Genomic DNA, 5951 nt, shown 5'->3' with positions numbered 1-5951 from the left:
TATGTATGGGGCCTTTCTTTTCTCTCATCCAAATTCCAAGAGTCTTACTTCAAATAGCATATTATAGTACTGAAAATTGAGTAATTATATAATAAAATAATATAATAATTTATTTAGTATAATCTTAGGAGTGAAATCTAGATACGATGATGTTTATGCCGTCTTAATATTTATATTTACTGAATAAGTCCAAATCTTGCACCCAATTCTACAAACTTCTCATGAAAGAAACTAATGCCAAATTTGACTTCAAATAGGATATCAAAAATTTGATGTCAAGAAATGTGTAAAGCGTATGCCATTGTTCGATTCCATATTGATTCACTAACTAATAATTATCATAATCAAATTCCAAATAATGATTATCTCTACTTTTAGAAAAAAGGTTAGGAAAGAATCAAGAGGATAATATTTAAGTTACCCTTTAAAAAACTTTCTTAGAGATATGCTAACTCGAGCAATTTTACTTATATTGGACAAGAAGGAGCATGCATTAGTATATTCTTTCCGTCTCTTATTAATTGATAACGTTTTCTTTTACATGTACATTAAAAATTATAAATGAAAATATAATTTTATTAATATTCTTTCTTAAAAAATATATTGAGAATTTAACAAACAAATTTTGATATTTTCAAAAAGAAATAATTGTACAAGTAATATAAAGAGATTTTAATAAATATTATTTTAATTCTGTAAGATAATCAATTAATACAGAATAATTATTTTTAGTAATATAAATATATAATGGAGACGGAGGAGGTAGAGTTTTAAATTTGAACTCATAAAATTAAAATTTGAGTAGGGCAATATATTTTGTTTAATCTTTTTATATATTTATAATAATAAAAAGGAGTCCTCGATCAATACGGGATTCGCACTTCAATGCTATTGTAAATCCAGATGCACCGACCAAAAGAGTAATTCGTGTTCTCGCTTTTCTTATTTGTCTTTTTTTTAATTTATTGTGTGGTATTTAAATTGAAGTTTGATTATTTTAAATTTTTCATTTGAAGAAAATGCTTTTTGTCAATAACTTTTTATATTCAAATTTAAATTTGAGATTTCTGATTTAAGAAAGAATTTTCGTATCTAAAAAATTGAAAAGCAGCCCCGCGTATCGTATCCATCGGTTGGTCCCTCTTCTTTTTGTTTTTTTTGTTTTCCGCTCAATTTGATTAAAAATAAAAAAATAGTTATCACTATAACATAATTCCGGTCGATCGCTCTTCTTATTGTTACAAAAATTAATACTAATACTAAAAAGAGTTGTTAAAAAGAGGCATATAATGAGCAATTATTGTGTAGCTATCAACCACCAGCTTCAATTATAATTAGGCCTCCTCTTTCTAGTTGAGGAAGTTCAAGCCATAAATTTGGCATGCTCTCCATATTCAGTTTACACGTACTATCCTTAAAGTAACACGTGCTACATAAGCAAATTTATGGCTTTGGATGTTGAACAACTTTTCTAGAAAGGAACTGGAAACCCATAAAAAATCTTCGACAAGAGAAGATATCTTCGATTTAGAACAGTTTGATGGGTAAAATAGTCCACTAAAAATGAAAAAGGAGAACAGTTGAAAATAGAACAAAAAGAACAGCACTTGGAGAACCATGACCATCAATATTTCCGTCTTTAAACGCCATGACTATGGAGTGTTGCGCTTAAATGCACGTGCAAGTGTACGTGGTAACACAAGTAGTATAATTTTTTTTATAAATGAATTATCGTACACAAGAAATTTATAATCAAATTATATTAACCAACTTAATTTCACAACTTAACAAAAGTATCTTTAGAAGAGTGTGATTGTTGTTTACTATTACTATGACAAATTCAATAAATAAAGTAACCAATGAGAATAACTTCAATTTGATGTTTTAAACAAGTAAAAGATAATTCTAGGGCTGCAACATGCATCGGGTCTCATCTATCACATCTCAAGTAATGAACTAATCAAGGTTAACAAGTTACTGATTACAAGGTCGATTTTATGATCATGTTCTCCTGGCCTCTAATCACCTACTTCAATTAGTTGTCTAACTACATTGCTGAGCGGGATAGACAGTACTAATTGGCGAGCATTCATATTATATCATGTTTCGTAACTAAGCTAGTGTTCATTCGGATGTCAATCCTAAACATGAATCTGATCAAGTAATATGCAAGAAAGATCAAGATTTTTGTATTCTTTGGTCTATCTACCTTATCGTCTTCCGAGTCTAAGAATATATAAGAGGTTTATCTCTATGATAGTCAGTCAAGAAATACTTATAAGAACACAAAAGTAACTTCAAACGATATATAACCAATAATTAATTTAAAGTCATTGATGCTCCACAATCATCCATAGCTACAACCCTAGAACGAGGGCGTTTAGCCACACATAATATTCAAAGACTCTAATATAATATTTTCATGCAATTCATTATTAAAGAAAGAGTTAGAGAATTAAAACCTATGACAAAGTGTTAATCCTTGCTCAAGCACACCAGTCCAACCCATACAAATAACCCTACAGCCCTATTTATAGAAGTTAGGAAAAATAATTCCAATTCTAGCCCATGTAGAAATCCTAATTAAACCAACTTTGATTCAACACGGCGGGTAAGAGTTGGGGTGGCGCGCCAGCAGTCCGCCCCAAAAGTTCTTTGGTGTTCAGCAGTTCTCCTCTCGGAGACTCGCGCCGTTTAGTGCGCCAGTCAATTCGCGCAGTAGTTTGGCCGTTGGCACCTTTCGCCAAACAACAGTCTTCTTTCTTCCTTACTCTGTGTTTTCTCTTATAGGCTCTCCATTCACATTTTAAAGTTCCTACACAACCTAATCATACATCTTATTGCACATTCATAACAAGTTACACAAAACATAATTAATAGCTTCAAGATTATTCTTAAACTCAAGACATAGTGTAGGCAATTCTTAGTAAATTGGCATATAAATATTCCTATGATCATGTAACATGATATATAGTGATAACTAAGTAAGTTTGTACACTTATTTGGAATTTGTATCGATGGTCGGGGTCAAAATCTCAGGGATTGAAGTGGGGTTGTGTTAGCTCAGTATGAGTTCATCACGATTAACAAATCAGGTCCTTTGACTATATATGTAATAAAAGTATTTAAGCAAATGCGTAATGATTTGGTTGATCATTTTTTATTTTTCCATAGAAATTACCATTTTGTACTCTCGATATTGACCATGAGTCTTCTATGATTGATTTTCAAAACTTGATTCTAAAGTTTGGGTTAAACGTTGAAATTTGGTTAGTTGTGAGTTTAAAGGGCTAAGTTATTAAGAAAATGATTTCTAATGTATTTTGGAGTTTTGAGTGTCGGAATGGAATTCCGTCAATCCCGTTAGTCTCGAAATGTGAAATCTAATTTGTGAAATTGTTGGTTTCAAATTTTGAGTCTTTTGAGGAATTAAGGTCCTAAGTTGTGAAATTATGGAAATTTAGCATTTGGTGACTTTGGTCAACATTCGGGGTTCGGATGCTCGGGACGGAATTCTAAGAGTTAAGCTGGGGTGATTTTAGACCTAGGTGAGGTCTTGGTTAATTTCTTAGGGGTTCCGAGCTTCTTTTAGCCTTTTTAGGCGTTGAGTTGATTTTTTATGGTTTTTACAAATGTCGGCTCAAGGAAACCTCATGTTTTGACGGTTTCATTGAGTCCATAACATCAAGTATAATAGGTATGAAAATGTGTTTTCTTTGAACGGGGTTCCGAACGAATTCCGAGGGTTCTTTCGATGTTTTGAATTTTAGTTATATTTTCTAGTACAGCAGGCCTCCCTTTTACAAAGATTCTGTCGCTTAAGTGATTTTCACTCTCACGAAGGAGGCTGTGCTTTTGCAATGCCCGAGCAAACCCTGGTCGCTTTTGTGATATCAGAGAGGTTTTTGGCCTATCATTTCAGGTTTTAAGCCCATTTCACCATTTTTGTAGTTTTGGGAGCTTTGAGTGGCAATTTGGACCAGATTTTCAAAGAAATTATTTTGGGTAATGATTCTTAACTCTAAATTTTAAATTACCCATTACAAGCTTTTGAAATGAGAAATTTGAGATTATCTCCAAGAACACAAGAACTTAGTAAAATAGTGATTTTGAAGTGTTTTTTATTCATTTTTTGAAATGGTTTTCCTTAATGAGTTCCTAAAGTCTTAAACATCTTTTTCAAGTATTAAATTTTGAATTCAAACCTTATTTTTGAAATTGAATTTTGTGTTGATCGATCCACTTTTCAAGAGGATTGATATGTGTGTTGTTGTTTCTGGAATTTTATTGTGAATACTTGTTTGTGTGTAGATTGTGTGGCTTTGGAGGTGATTCGAAAGGGGAAGACTGAACTTATGAGTAATTGTTGATTGATTTAAGGCAAGTGATCTCTTAAACATTGTATTTTAATAGAATTTGTGTACTTCTTTTGTTGTTTTTGTGTTGAGAGTAATGGGGATGCGGTGAAGGATTAAAATTGTCCACTTAATACAACTACATAAATTTAAAAAGGTTAAATGTAAAAGTTTATGTAATGAACATGATTATGTGAATTTTCTTATTTTGACCCTTGTTGATTGATTGATGAAATGCTTGAAAGCATGAATGTGGACTTGAATTGTATGATTTGTTGTATCTCTATGTGGTGTGATATTGCTTGTGTGTATTAATTGTGAAATTCATGATGAGACATATGATGATTTATGATGTCGAGGTCTTTGACGGTGAGTGTTATAAAATCAATGAAAAATGATTTCAGCTAGTGATTTGATATAAAACTTATGGAAAATGATTGACTAGTGATTTGATACAAAGCCGATGTGAAATGGTTTTGACTATTGATTTGACATAAAGTCGATGGAAAATGGTTCTGACTAGTAATTTGTTTAGAATGAATAAGCTCTCTGTCTTTGTCTTATTTTTGCTTTAATGTTTTAAACATGGCTTTCATTTTTGTCGGGTTGAGACTGATTTATCTTTGTGGGACAAGGCAAGTGTCATCACGCTCGTTTTTGGGTCATGACAAAATGCTTAAAGTAAATAACATACACTATATCAAAAGTTATCTTTAATGGCAATTTATGGTAATAGCTTAAATGCCTCTAAATATGTTCTTTTAGCGGCAATTAACACTCTTTGTACATGTTCCTAAAGCCTATTGTGATATTTGATCTAATGACAATTAACTAATGAAAGTATAGGTTTTAGAACTATTTGTTAATATGCATGTTTATTACAACTAAGGTTATTTTTATTGTAATGATAAATGTTTCGTTAAAACCTCTTTCCTGAAGGAAGGAAAAGATCACGACCTATTATATAGAATTTCTCAAAGCTCCGATATTTTCAATAAACTCATAAATAAATACTCGAGTACTTACAAAGAAGTAGACTCTTAATTCTATACACCCTTATAACTCATCTACTACAAGACACATAGAAATAACTTTAATATCAGCTACTTCTAGCTAATATAGACTTTATCAACATAACTCGACTAACTCTAGCCACAAACTCAACTAACAATGATAAGAACTTAAATGATCTACAATCCTTTATAACATAGAAATAAATCTACAATATGAGAGCACAAGAAATAACTAAACTCAACTCAACGTAAAATGTTGTCACACTCTATCATGTCACTTGCTACATATAAAAATAGTTCTTCCTTGAAAATGACTTTTGCTTTAAATATTATTGATTGCAACGATTCGAAATTCGATGAGAAAGAAAGCAAAGCATTTGTGTTCCCCAAACAAATGGAAATCTCAAAAATTGCAAAACATGGGACTATTTGTATAGGGTAAAAACACATAATGTCTAACCGAGTAAAACCATGATAAGTGGAGAGCACCAGATGTTATGCAAGACACAGTCATACGAGACTCGTGGTCAAATTAGGCTAGGACACATGAGTAATGACCAAACTAACAATATTACCTATGATA

The sequence above is a fragment of the Solanum pennellii genome, chromosome 6 (assembly GCF_001406875.1).
Source record: "Solanum pennellii chromosome 6, SPENNV200".
NCBI lineage: Eukaryota > Viridiplantae > Streptophyta > Magnoliopsida > Solanales > Solanaceae > Solanum > Solanum pennellii.
Note: the sequence above shows the minus strand (reverse complement) of the source record.